This window comes from Alligator mississippiensis, chromosome 5 (genome assembly GCF_030867095.1).
Source record: "Alligator mississippiensis isolate rAllMis1 chromosome 5, rAllMis1, whole genome shotgun sequence".
Taxonomy (NCBI): domain Eukaryota; kingdom Metazoa; phylum Chordata; order Crocodylia; family Alligatoridae; genus Alligator; species Alligator mississippiensis.
Window position 1 is genome coordinate 132,078,106 of NC_081828.1, and position 13,626 is coordinate 132,091,731.

Sequence of the window (13,626 nt, forward strand, 5' to 3'; positions counted from 1 at the left end):
TCCGCAGTAAACGTCTTAGCATCTACATGTGCAGTGCTATTAGGACGGAGTAAACTAAATAGCTCGGCCATAGGTTAGCATTTGTAAACACAAGTACTATCCTATGGTGGAGTTTTTGGGGTTTTTTTACTCTCCAGCAACTAATGTATAGACATTGATGGCTGGCTGGGATACAAGGGTGCTTCAGTGCAACGGCTGCCTGCCAGCTAGGCCCACACTGAAGTACCCTCGTGCCCCAGCCAACCCATCCAGAGCACATGGACCTGGGTAGAGCAGCCCCAGGCTGGCAGGCTGAACCCCAGAGACCATGGCAGCCAGGGCTGCTCCTACCTGGCTCAATGTGCGGCAGTCCTGGGAACACATTCAAACATGGTCTGATGTGCCAGAGTTTAGTGCTGCACATTAATTGTATATGTACATGCACCCAGTCTGTACCAGTTTGACCTGGGGGGTAAAATTCCTGGCACTGGCACATCCCAGTCAAAATTCCCAGGTTTGGCTGCTTCCAACACCCAATGCTTCTGAGGAAGGCAAAAGCAAAGCAAAATCCCTGGTACCTGCAGCAATAGTAAAAAGGGGAAAAAAAAATTCCTTTGCTATCCCATGTGACAACCAGCAAAACCCAGAAGCATGGAAAATACTAAATACCCTCCTCATTCTGCTGTTCAACCTGGAGACGTTAAGCATAATTCCACACAATGTACCCTCTTGTTGGACAGCCAGAACTCCACTTTCTGTATCCTCTCCATCATCTAATCACAGCTCCTTTAACCTCCTTCCTCACTAAGCCAGTTCTAGAGCTTTGCTTCATTCTCTTTCTTGGAGCATAGTTATTTTCAATATCTATCTGCTTTAGGATGCAGAGCTCTCCTAGCAACTCTTGTGTGTGGGTGGTTCCTAGGCTTCCAACTGTTACTTTTTATGTAGCATTCCAGGCATAGCTACTCCTAAATCATCCCTAAGCAATGTTTATCCAACCTCTTGAACACCTGCCAGAGCGCTCCCAACCAGGTCATGAAACGCTACAGGGATTTGGGAGCAGGGCTTAAAGGTGTGGGGGTGCAGGCAGTGTTTTCTTCAATCCTCCCAGTCTCAGGTTATGGGCCAAGGGGGGAAAGAAGGATCCAGGTAGTGAACCAAAGACTGTGGCCCTGGTGTCATCGGGAAGGCTTTGACTTCCATGACCACAGTCTGCTCTTTGGTGAGAGAGGCAGCGAGCTGCTGGGAAGGGATGGCCTCCACCTCACTCCACTGGGGAGGAGGCTCTTCTCAGCTAGACTGGCTGACCTGCTCCACCGGGCTTTAAAATAAGCCCACAGGAGGATGAGGGGACTACTGCCACTGCTGGCCTGCTGAGCAACCCCTGCAAAGCCAGCAGGCCAAGGCACTTAAGGGAGCCCACCCCTGCCCCAGCCCTGAAACAATCTGTAGGCAAGGCAAGGGCCCCCAAGGGGACTCTTGCCTGCCTGTACACAAATGCCAGGAGCTTGGGGAATAATCAGGAGGAACATGTTCTTCTGCTTAACACAAAGGAATATGATGTCATAGGGATAACAGAGACCTGGTGGGACTCCACCCATGACTGGACCATAGGCATAGATGGCTATACACTGTACAGGAGAAATCAAGGGGACAGAAGGGGTGGGGGTGTAGCTCTCTATATTAAGGAGAGCTACACATCCCTGCAAGCTGATATTGGAAACCAGGATGGAAAACTGGAGACCTTCTGGGCTAAAATCCACGGGGAACACGGCACAGGGGACACAATGGTGGGAGTCTACTACAGACCTCCCACCCAAAGTCAAGAGCTTGACCAGGAGTTCACCAGGGAACTGGCTGAGGCTACATGCTCCTGGTCTGTGGTTGTTATGGGAGACTTCAGCTAACCAGACATCTCAGGGGAAGAGCACCCAGCTGAATCCAAGCAGTCGCAAAGCTTCCTCTTATGCGTGGATGACCTCTATCTGACACAAGAAGTCTACGGGCCAACAAGAGGTAAAGTGCTGCTCGACCTGGTACTGGCAACCGGGGACAACCTAATCAGCAATCTAATGATTGAAGGGAAGCTGGGTGACAGTGACCATGAGCTGATTACCTTCACCATCCACTGTAAAGCTGGCAAGTCAGTCAGCAATACAGAAGTCCTCAACTTCAGGAAAGCTGACTTTAACAAGCTAAGGAGGCTTGTCAGTGAGGACCATGACCCCAAGGGGAGGGATCAGGAAGAGTGGTTGCTCCTCAAAGGAGCGATCCTAGATGTACAAGCTAAGGCTATTCCATCTCGGAGGAAAGGCAGCAAAAGGGCACAGCAGACCCTTTAGATCAGCAAGGAACTAGCGGACGTCCTGCATCCAAATGAAAGACCTACAAAGGATGGAGGACAGGATCCACCTACAAGGAGGAATACTCCACACTGGTCCGGACCTGCAGGGAGCGAACCAGGAAAGCCAAGGCTGCGACAGAACTCCAACTGGCTACTAGGATCAAGGACAATAAAAAGTCTTTTTTCAGATATGTGGGGAGCCGGAGGAAAAGCAAGGGCAACATTGGACTCCTGCTGAACCAGATAGGACAACTGATGACTAATGCCCAGGAAAAAGCCAACCTACTAAACGGGTACTTTGCATCGGTCTTTCACCAGTCCCATGGGACGCCTCTGCCCATCATGGGACAGCAAGGTCTGAGTGAGGGAGATTCCTTGCCCTCCATCAATGCTGACCTCATGAAGGAACACCTTGAGAGGCTGGACACCTTCAAGTCAGCTGGCCCTGACAGTCTGCACCCCAGGGTACTCAAGGAGCTGGCTAGCATCATAGCTCAGCCCCTGGCACGGATCTTCAAGAACTCCTGGTGGAAGAAGGCCAGTGTGGAGACTATCTTTAAGGAAGGGAGGAAAGTGGATCTGGCAAACTACAGGCCCATCAGCCTGATTTCTATCTCAGGGAAGGTCTTAGAAAAGATTATCAGATGCCATTCTTAACAAACTGGCTGATGGCAACATCCTGAGGGACAGCCAGCATGGGTTTGTTGTGGGTAGGTCTTGCTTGACCAATCTTATTTCCTTTTAGGTCACCTGGTCATATCACCTGGACAAAGGAGAGGAGATGGATGTCATATTCCTTGACTTTAAAAAAAAGCCTTCGATCTGGTATCCCATGATTACTTCTTGGCAAAACTGGCCAACTGCAGCTTTGGGTCCACCATGATCCGCTGGCTGGGGAATTGGCTCTGTGGATGGATCCAGAGGGTGGTGGTTGACAGAAGTCAATCATCATGGTGCCCTGTGACCAGTGGGGTTCCCCAAGGCTCTGTCCTTGGGCCTGTATTGTTCAACATTTTTATTAATGATGCGGACATTGGAGTCAGAAGCAGACTGACCAAGTTCACCAATGACACCAAACTTTGGGGTAAAGCATCCACACCTGAGGACAGGAGGGTGATCCAGGCTGAACTTGACAGGCCCAGGAAATGGGCAGATGAGAAACTGATGGTGTTTAACACCAAAAAACGTAAGGTTTCCCACCTTGGGAGGAAAAACCTGCAGTACCCTTATAGGCTTGGCAATGCTATGCTGGCTAGCACTATGGATGAAAGGGACTTGGGGGTCATCATTGACCACAAGATGAACACGAGCCTTCAATGCAATGCTGCAGCTAGTAAAGTGAGCAAAACGCTGGCTTGCATCCATAGATGCTTCTCAAGCAAATCCCAGGACATCGTTCTCCCAGTGTATTTGGACTTGATGAAGCTACAGCTGGAGAGCACCCCAAGGGACAACAAGGTGGAATGGTTATAAACTCCTGCAAGACTGTTTCAGGCTGGACATATGGAAGAATTTCTTTACTGTCTGGGCCCCCAAGGTCTGGAATAGCCTGCCATCGGAGGTGGTTCAAGCACCTACATTGAACACCTTCAAGAGAAACCTGGATGCTTATCTTGATGGGATCCTATGACCACAGCTGACTTCCTGCTCCTGGGGCAGGGGGCTGGACTCGATGATCTTCCGAGGTCCCTTCCAGCCAGCCCTAATGTCTTTGAAATCTATGAAAACCTCCAGCGATGGAGTTTCCCCACCTTCCCTAGGCAGTCTATTCCACTGTTCTAACTGTGAAGATGTTTTCCCCAAGATCCAGTCTAAACTTATTTGTTGCAACTTCAAGCCATTGGTCTGCATCATGCAGCAGCAGAGAAAAGGTGCTCCCTCTTTTTTATGGCAGCCCTTGAGATATTTGAAGACTTGTGTCACACCTCCTCTTAAATCACTTTTTCTGCAAGCTGAAAACTCATGTTTCCTTCAGCCTCTCTTAGTACACATTGCCTTCCAAGCCCTTTATCATTTTTTGTCATCCACCTCTGATCCCTCTCTAACTTCTCCAAGGCCTTTAATAAACGTGGGGCATTTATACATGTACCTTCGTCTGGTCTGATGCGTTGGAAATCCAGCACGTCAGAGCAGACTCGATTAATCGAGTCCTGAGGAGCACATGAACTGACATGCCCAGCGCTGCTGCATCATATGCATTTGTACAGACAGCAAAATGCATGTCTGCATGCAGAAAATGGCAGCGGTGCACTTTTGAACTAATGTGCTTTCAATGTGTTTTAGTTCAAAAGTGCGCCACTACCGTTTTCTCAGCACTTGATGTGTATTTCGCCATTTATACAAGTAGATGTGCCACCGTGCTGGGTACTTTTAAAAGCACCCAGCACTGCAGTGCACCCATGTGTACAAATGCCCATGGAGCCCAAAACTGCACACAATAGCACTGGTTAGGCCTCATCTAGTGTAAGTGAAGAGGCACTATCACCTCCACTGTCTTGCCCCTAATGCTTCTATGGATGCAGCCCAAAACTGCATTTGCCTTTGCGTTGTAGCACCATGCTGCAGACTCATATTGAGTTGCAGGTGACTTCAAAGAGTGAAGTTAATATATATTAAATTCCTATGTGGACATGCTCTTAATACTTTAAGCTACAGTAAACTAAGGTCATTTTACTTTGGGATGACAGGATCCATATGGGGTTTCATGTGCTTCAGTTTATGTGCATTAATAGCACAGCTTTAGGTGATTCATCTTTACTTGCTGTGTAAATGAGCTTTATTAAAGCAGAGAGAATCTAGCTGCGCTAAGCTCCACTGAAGCTCAAGACACAGGCCATTCTCTCTCTCTTGTGGAATCCTGTCTAGGAAATTTTGTATTTCATTGTAGTCTTTTTAATCACTGGAAGTATTGTGTCCAACTTTACTTCTGTTTTACTGATGCAAAGCCACAGCAATTGTGAACAAAGCAGAGTTACTCCACATTATTTACAACAGTTTAAACACAGCAAGAGTTCAGCTCTTCTCTCTCACAACTTTATTTCTATGTATGAACTTGCTTATTGGGTCAGTTTATTACTAGCCGTTTCTGTGGTGGAAAACTTGTTTGAGAAGATAAATTATTTTTCTAAGTCAGTTTTGACTTGCCCAGAAGATAAATCCATGGATATGTGGTTTAGTATGGATCCTCATGAGAGACATGCAGGGACCCTCCTCACTTAAACCTCATATTTTTCATGTCTGTCAGTGCCCAAAATATTTTACGATGTAGATACAGACTCTACAGTTTCTCTCAGAGAAAAAGAACATGCCTTGTAGCATTCTTGCACTTGGACTGAAGCACAAATTATTGCCCAGTAATCAAATGGACTAGTCCTTTATCTTACATGCACTTTCATGTTGCTGTCTGTGCTATTTCTTGATTCAGCTGCATAGCTAGATGCAGAAAAAGTGTAATTTAGAATTTGGCATACTTCAATACATGGACAGGAAATTGGATAAGCTGGATCAATTCTTGGCTCTGTCACCGATTTGCTGGGTGATTAGGGGCGAGTTATTTCTTTTGTGCCTCTGGCTTCTCTGCTTAGATTATAAACTTCCTGCCTCCCTCTATGCGTTTGCAAAGGGCCCAATCTCATCTTTCCTCTAGATGCTACCGGAAAGCAGGTAACAAGCATTTATTTCATTTTTTCAGTGGGTGGGGAATTACCGCAGTTTTTGGTACCTGGCTTCCGAGCCAACTGAATTTAAGTGAAGCCGATTTCTAATTTCTTTTCCAAAATCTCATACGGCCATATCAGAACCTTGTGGCTCAAATGCTCACCTCATGAAAGCTGCTAATGTTGTATTTTCCTTACAATTCCATGAATTTTCAATGTAGGGTTACATTTTGGATCCCCTTAATATGGCCTAGGAGGTCTTATGGTCTTGGCACAAAAATCAGGGACACAAAGAAACACAACACAGTTGGGTCCGAATAACCCTGCTCACAAACCATATGCCATAGGAGGGCAAAATCATGGATCTGGCCGGTGGCCAGATTCCATTTCCCAGTAGCTCCTGCCCATGTCGCTGCATCTGGTTTCCATGGAGACCCCAGGAGTGGTGGGGCCATGACAGTGCAGGGCCAGGGTTTCCATGGAGACCAGCCCAAGCAGCTCTGGAAGGGTGCACAGGAGGGCAGGGGGCTGCTCCGGGGCCAGGTGGTGTTGGCAGCGGTGCCCAGGGTGTGCAAGCAGTGGATTGCAGCTCTGCCCCAACTCTGGCTTATGCTGTCATTGCCACAACATCCCAACCCCAGCCCCCCAGCAGCTCCCTGCCCAGCTGTGTGTCCCACCAATGCTGCTTAGGCCAGTTTCCATGAAAACCCTGGTCCCACATTGTAGCAGTCCCACAGCTCCCAGGGTCTCCATGGAAACCGGCCACAGTGATGGGGGAAGGGGCTCTTGGGAAGTGGAGTCTGCTGCAGGCCCAATCCAGACTTTGCCTGCCCCTGCCATATACCAATATTCAAGAGCACATGGGTGCTCTAAATGGTTTCTGGTTGCTTTCTAAGACAGGGTGAGCACTACTAAAACACTCAGAAGCTACTTAAAGGAATAATGCAAGGCAATACAATCGTGATCAAGACAAAATAGCAAGGGACAGGAACAAACTTTGAAATAATATGTGTTATTATTATTTGTCTGGAGTTCAGCAAAAACAGAGCCACTCTTCCTGACCCTCAACAGAAAACAGTATCATTTGGATGCATGTGTGATTATGCCCAGATGACAGCCTAATCTGGAAGGAAAAGCAAGATATTTTTTTTCAAAAAACAAAAAAACCTTATGTATACACCCCAGGGTATACAAAATTATGCGTCAATGTAATTTTGTGCATTAAACACACAGCTGTGCATAATCATGTAGTATAGAGTAATTCCCGAGGGTGTAGTTGGTGAGCGGGAAGAGGAGCTCCTGCCTGCAGGAGAGGGGTGGGCATGGGCGTGTGTGGGCCCCCCTGCCCAGCATCCCATGGTGCACAGTCTCTGCAGCGGCAGCAGCAGGAGGCAGTGAGCCCTTGGGATGCTTCTGGCCAGGGCACAGTCCCCAGCAGTGTGCAGCTCTAGCAAATCCTAGGGACTTCATATGGCTCCTGCCTGCAGTGCCATGAGCCCCACATGCTGGCATGGAGCCAGCTTGGTTTGGCCCAAAGGTGCATACTAGCAGATGGGGCCAGGCTGGCTGCATGCAGCTCCAGAGATTTACAAGAGCCATGTGCCACCAAGGGGCTCTGCCCACTGTGGTCAGGAGTGCCCTGAGGGCCCAGGGGCTGTGCATGGGGGGGGGGGTGCTGCTGTGCATGGGGAGGCGTGTTCCTTGGGGGCTATGAGACAGAGGGGTCATCCCTCCCCACAAACCCCACACTCACCCACAAACCCCACACAGGCCCACACCCCTTCACAATCCCCCCATAAACCTCATACCCCCCCCCAAAATCCATCCACCCACACCTTCACAAATCTTCCCCCCATACCCACCCCCAGCCACAAGCACCTGCATACATTTCTAAAGATGGGGAAAATAGTGTCATATTTAGTTTCATTTCTGAAAAATAAATAAAAATAAAAGTAAGTAATTGCACATAATTTTGAAGTTTTCTGCACATAACCTCCTGGGGTATCTGTAATGTGAATGCAGTGTGTGTAACAGCAGGAAGAACCAGGAGGCAGCTTGCAGAGCTGTGCTGACTGTTAATTTGGAGTGTAGAAATCCCCGGGAAGTAGGGCAAGGAAGAGAAAACTTGAAGCTGGAATAAGGGGGAAAGAGAGCAGTGTGCACGTGGAATCTAGTCAGCCCAATGCAGAGGAGTGTACAGTGAAGCTGGAGCTCTCACTGGGTTGGTCATCCAGGACTGTGGGCTGAAGGAATTGGACTCAGACTTGGGGACAGCTGCAGGCTGCTGTTTGAGTGCACTAGGGACTAAAGTGGGGGCACCAGCCCATTCTATCTGGCCCACCATGCCACTAAAAATTTTAGAAAATTAATTTGTATCTGCCCCTTGTTGCCCATCAAAGCTGACAGACAGCCAGCAGCAGCAGAACCCAGCAGGAGCCTGTGGCTGAGAAGCAAGGCCAGCCTGGCTCCACCCTGCCCCCAACCCTCACCCTCCTCAGCTCCAAACCAGAAGCCTCTGTGGCTTCTGGCCTCACAACCCTGGAGAAGCTCCCCCCAATCCAATCTTACTTTACTTTTCACTTGGATGGAGGGGGAGGAGGGAACCCACTGGAACAGCCCAGTGGCCAGGAGCCCCGTAGTGTTTCCCAGGCCAGGGTGGAAACAGGAGAGGGAGGGAAGCTGCTGCAGCGGGGGGGGGGGGGGAGGGGGAGCAGGGCATGGGAATCATCAGGAGCATGCTCCACTCAGCTGCTTCTCCTCACTGGTGCTGACCTGGCCGGGCCCATCTCGTCCCAAGTGGCACATGGGACAGGCCCAGCCAGGTTGGCAGCGGCAAGGAGAAGAGGAGGCACAGCCAGCTGAGCCGAGTGCCACTCAGGACTAGCCTGGCCTGGCCAGAATGGCAGACAGCTCAGTCATGTCTACCATTACCTCCACCACCCTATCCCGAGCAGCACACAGCTCAGCCACCACTTCTCCTCACTGGTGGCCTCTTGGCTGGGCGCAACCCATCCCGAGTGGCATATGGGGAAGCGGTGGTTGGGCTGGCTTTGCTGTGTGCCACTTGGGTTGGGTTGGGACAGGCCTGGCTGGGTCAGCACCAGCAAAGAGAAGTGATGGCTGAGCTGTGTGCTGCTCGGGACTGGCTCAACCACACCTTCCCCTCCCTGGTGCTGGCCTGGCCCAGCCTGAGAGGCATGCGGCACAGCTGTGGCTTCCAGTTACCTCTACTGGCCTGTCCTGGCTGGTCCCAAGTGGCACATAGCTCAGCTGCTGCTTCTCCTCGCTGGTGCTGACTTGGCTGGCCCCATCACATCCTGAGCAACACATAGGGAAGTAGCAGCTGGGCCAGCTTTCCTGTGTGCTGCTTGGGACAGGACAGGCTTGGCCGGGCTAGCACCAGTGAAAAGATGTGGTGGCTGAGCAAGCTGAGCCATGTGCTGCTTCCCCACACCGCTCAGGATGAGATGGGCCAGGCCTGGCCGGGTTGGCATCAGAGAGGCAAAGCCATGGCTGACCCTGTGCTGAGTAGCATGCAAGGAAGTGGCACATGGCTCAGCCACCACTTCTTCTTGCTGATGCCAGTCTGGCTGGGCCTCTCCTGTCCCAAGCAGTACACAGTAAAGCCGGCCCAGCCCCTGCTTCCCCATGTGCTGCTTGGGATGCAACAGGCTTGGCCAAGTCTGCACCAGCAAAGAGAAGAGGCAGCTGAACCATGTGTTGCTTGGGACCAGACGAGCCAGGCCAGCAAAGGTAAGTGAACAGCTTTGTGCAGCTGTTCCCAGATCCCTGGGGGCTCCTGCCATGGCCCAGGGGACTCCACCTCACTCGTGCTGTACCCACCATGAACAGAGGCCAAGCCAGGAACCCCTCCCAGCCTGGCATCCTGCCCCTGCTAGGCAGCATCTTCTCTTAGGCAGGACAGCTGTGCCCCATCCCATAGAGCTGTGGGGGCAGGTCAGGCTCCATATGGCAGGGTACTGTTGGTGCCTGCTACTTTAAGGGCTGAGCCAAACAGCCAGCAGGTGCTTGATTACGGTGGCCATTTTAGGACTCTGGCTGCCTATATAAACAGAGCAGTTTGCTGCTGGCAGGCCAGACAGAAACTTTGCCTGGATGAAAGGCTGTACAAAACATCCTGGAGATAAGAGCAAGAGCTTATGGGGATGGATAGGAGGCTCTTGGTCCTGTGCATGACCTAAGACTGCACCCTACTGGGAGTGGGTGGCCTGGTGGGGCTCCCAGTGGTGCAGGAGCCCCCAGGAAATACCAGCCCAATTACCACCTGGTATTTGCCACAATAAAGAAATGTTTATGATTATTAACTATACTAATATGCAATGTATCCTGCCATATACTCCCCGCCCCCAGTTTTGGTTTTTTGGCATGCCGGCACTCCAGCACCTTACAAGGTAGACATTGTGGGTTTTTTTGGCACTCTGGCCAAAAAACCTTGCCTACCCCTGACATAGACCATGTGACAGTGTGTAACTTCCAGTTCCAAGGCCATACTACCCTGTTCCAAAAGGAGTACTTCCTGGGGCAAAGGGAAGGACTTCCAGTGGTAAATGGCAGTGGTTAGGGAGCAGAACTTCTGGCCACAAGATGGCAACCGGGGGGCCGGGCAACTGTCAAGGGGTGGGGCTACCCATGCAGCCCTTGGCAGCTCACCAAAATTCATGAAGCAGCCCTTCAGCCAAAATAATTGCCCACCCCTGGACTAAAGGCTTGTTCGGGAACGCCCTGTCCCCCACCCTCATCCCCTGCCCCATGGCAAAGAAATAAAGGTGCTGAGTATATGATACCACAGTGCTGATGTTGCTTTACCTTTTCCCTGTTCTCTCCCTCCTTTGGCCCATTGTCTTGTGACTCCAACCCCTATGATTTTCTAAATAAAAGTGGGAACATCCCTTTGCTTCTTACACCAGTTTCTGGGGCTGCAGGGTTGACACACTTCATTCTGAAGCAGATTGAATGAAAAATGGCCCCGGCAGAATCTTATTTTTTCTTATCAGCTGTAATGAAGTTGGTTTCGGAGAAGCACTCTCCCAGTTGTAATGAGCTGCCTGTCTCCTGCTAGTAAAATCCAGTGAGAGAAATGAGGCCAGCTGAGAAATACTTTACACTTTGATCTGTCTCGACAAATCAGTTCAAGATTTCTAAAACAGAATCTGAGGGGGGGAGGAAAAGAAGAAGGCTGAAGCAGGGAAGCTTTAAAGCTGCATTTGATTTGTTTCAGCAGGATTACAGTGGTTTAAAAAAAAAAAAAAAAATACCCCAGCTGTCCATCTTTTTCAAGCTTTCTAAACTCACCTAAGGTTTTGAGGTCCCCCCATACCCACCCACCTTTGGACAACTTTATTTCAGTGGTAACCAGACATTAGTTTTGGGTTGTTGGTTGTTTGTTTGTTTTTTTGGTTTTTTTTTTAGAACTGACATCTTGAAAAGCCAGGTTTTATAAGATAGGGCGACAGATTTCTCCTTTTGCCAGAGCTTCAGCAGGCCTGTCAAGGGCTGTTAGCCGCCTTTTCAGAGAAAATGAATTGAGCAAGAGAGTATAGTAATAGCAGACCTGGGTTTAAATCACACAAGCTCTGCCCCTGGCCTTTACAGTTAAGCAGCATATATGGACCTGGCAGTGAAGATATGGCTCTTACTTCTGGTATTCATACTGTATCTGCAGTATGAATGAAAAGAGAATTCAGTCCATTTCTTATCCTGTGATATTCATATCTGAAAGTTTTACCTCTTTTGAAGGAAGGAAGGAGGCCTTTCTCCTTTATAGCCCAGTGGATAGGTTACTGATCTAGGACCAAGCTCTGAAACTGGTTTGCTGTGCGACTAGGTGGAATTGAGTCACCACTGTGTGACTTAGTTTTCCATTCTGTAAAGGTGGTAATGATGCCAACCTCCTGTATGAAGTGCTTGCGTGAAAAATCACTGTATAACACTGGGATCTTATTATTAACAGGAATTCAGCATTATGGGGTAGAATTCTCTCAACATTAGGAATTTCCCTGTGGGATGGATGGATGGACTATTAGGACTCCAAAGTCTATAGAATTACAGCAAAAAAGTAGCAGAAAGGAGAGAATTGCAGTCATAAATATCCACATACACATCCCAAAGCTTGTTGGGATTTTTTTTAATTTCAATTGGTTGTTATTAACATGGTTGCTGAAAAATGTCAACAATTGTAATAGGGTATAAGCATCTACATATACGTATATACCCTTACAGGCTGGAGGGGCCTTGTTAAAATTTCGTCCATTGAAGTATATCCAGCTCATAAGTGGAGAGATTCTGACAGAATTGCACACAAGGAAGAAATACCATGTGTGAGGGACTGTGTATATGTAACCATTTGGATGCCAACTCTTCCTTTTCCAGCCCAATCCGTCAGCATGCATAATAGCACAACAGAGAACAGTATATTACATTTAGAAAGGACACAATCAACATAAAAATCACATTTGCTACTTGTTTATCTAGCTTAACCAACACCACACAAGCTAAGTACTAGCACTACTTTAGATAATAGATTAGAGAAAAAGTACCCATTTTCAGTGGTCTTTGTTGATCTTGTCAAATGCACATTTTTGCACAGCTTGTCCCCTCTGCCCGTGTGTGTTTTTGAAACGTGTCAGAATTAGAGGAAAAATAGTATAGAACCTGCAAAATGTGGTATGAAAGGTGAAGGATAGATCTAATACTTGAAATATCTCCGATTTTGTTTTAAACAATTAAAATAGCAAATACACAATAAGCCTTTACGAAAATATATAGGAAAAAGGAGTATAAGTTTAAATAAAATACACTGTTGGTGAGATCTTTCAAATATGTTCATGTTATTATCCGTGTTTAACGGTCAATATTTATCTACATTGATTTAAAATAGCAAAACTACAAACACTAAGAGTGTTTATACAAGTGCTCTGGGAGAAAGGGGGGGTGGGGGAGGAGCACTTTAAAGAGGCTCCAAGAGCCACTGTAATTAAAGTGCCCGGAGCATCTCATGCATCAGCACCCCTGTGCTTCAAAATTGAACAAACTTTAGATAAAGCGCCCCTGCCACCTTTCTGAAATGCAGAGATGCCGATACATGAAGCACTGGAGGCTGCTGGAGTGTGGCAATTACTTGATTAATTGAGTCTGCTCTGATGCACTGCAATTACAGTGTGTTGGAGCAACCTCCCTGCTCACGTACAGGCACCCTACAAAACTTCAATTAAAATGTTAAATGTATAGTAGAACTAAGTCAGGTCATCCTCTGATCCTATGTTCTGGTCTCTCTCTTCATGAACTTGTTCCTAACTTAGGAGATAGGATCGGGCCCAGAGTCAGGATCCTGGAGGAAGCAAGAAAAGCCTACAATTCCTCAACGTTTAAAAAAAAAAAATTCTGACAACTAAGCTATGTTTACTTTTCCCTCTAAAGGAAAATAAATGCAACTATTTCTTACTTCTTTTCTCATTTCAAGCCCCTTCCTTTGACCTTTTTAATTCCTGAAATTAGCTAAATTTATTTAGGGGAATACAGCTTCTATTTCAAATAAATAAATCCCATGACCCACAACTAATGATACCTTTAGACCAGTGAGGAACAACATTTTGACAGGTGTGCCACAAATTAGTCCCACACGCTCCC

General features: G+C 48.1%; 1 long non-coding RNA gene across 2 annotated transcripts in view; it reads right to left on the minus strand.

Annotated features, from left to right (window-relative positions):
- LOC109282240 (uncharacterized) overlaps positions 1-13,626 on the minus strand; it is a 58,470-nt gene that overhangs the window by 33,945 nt on the left and 10,899 nt on the right. The window lies entirely within an intron of this gene.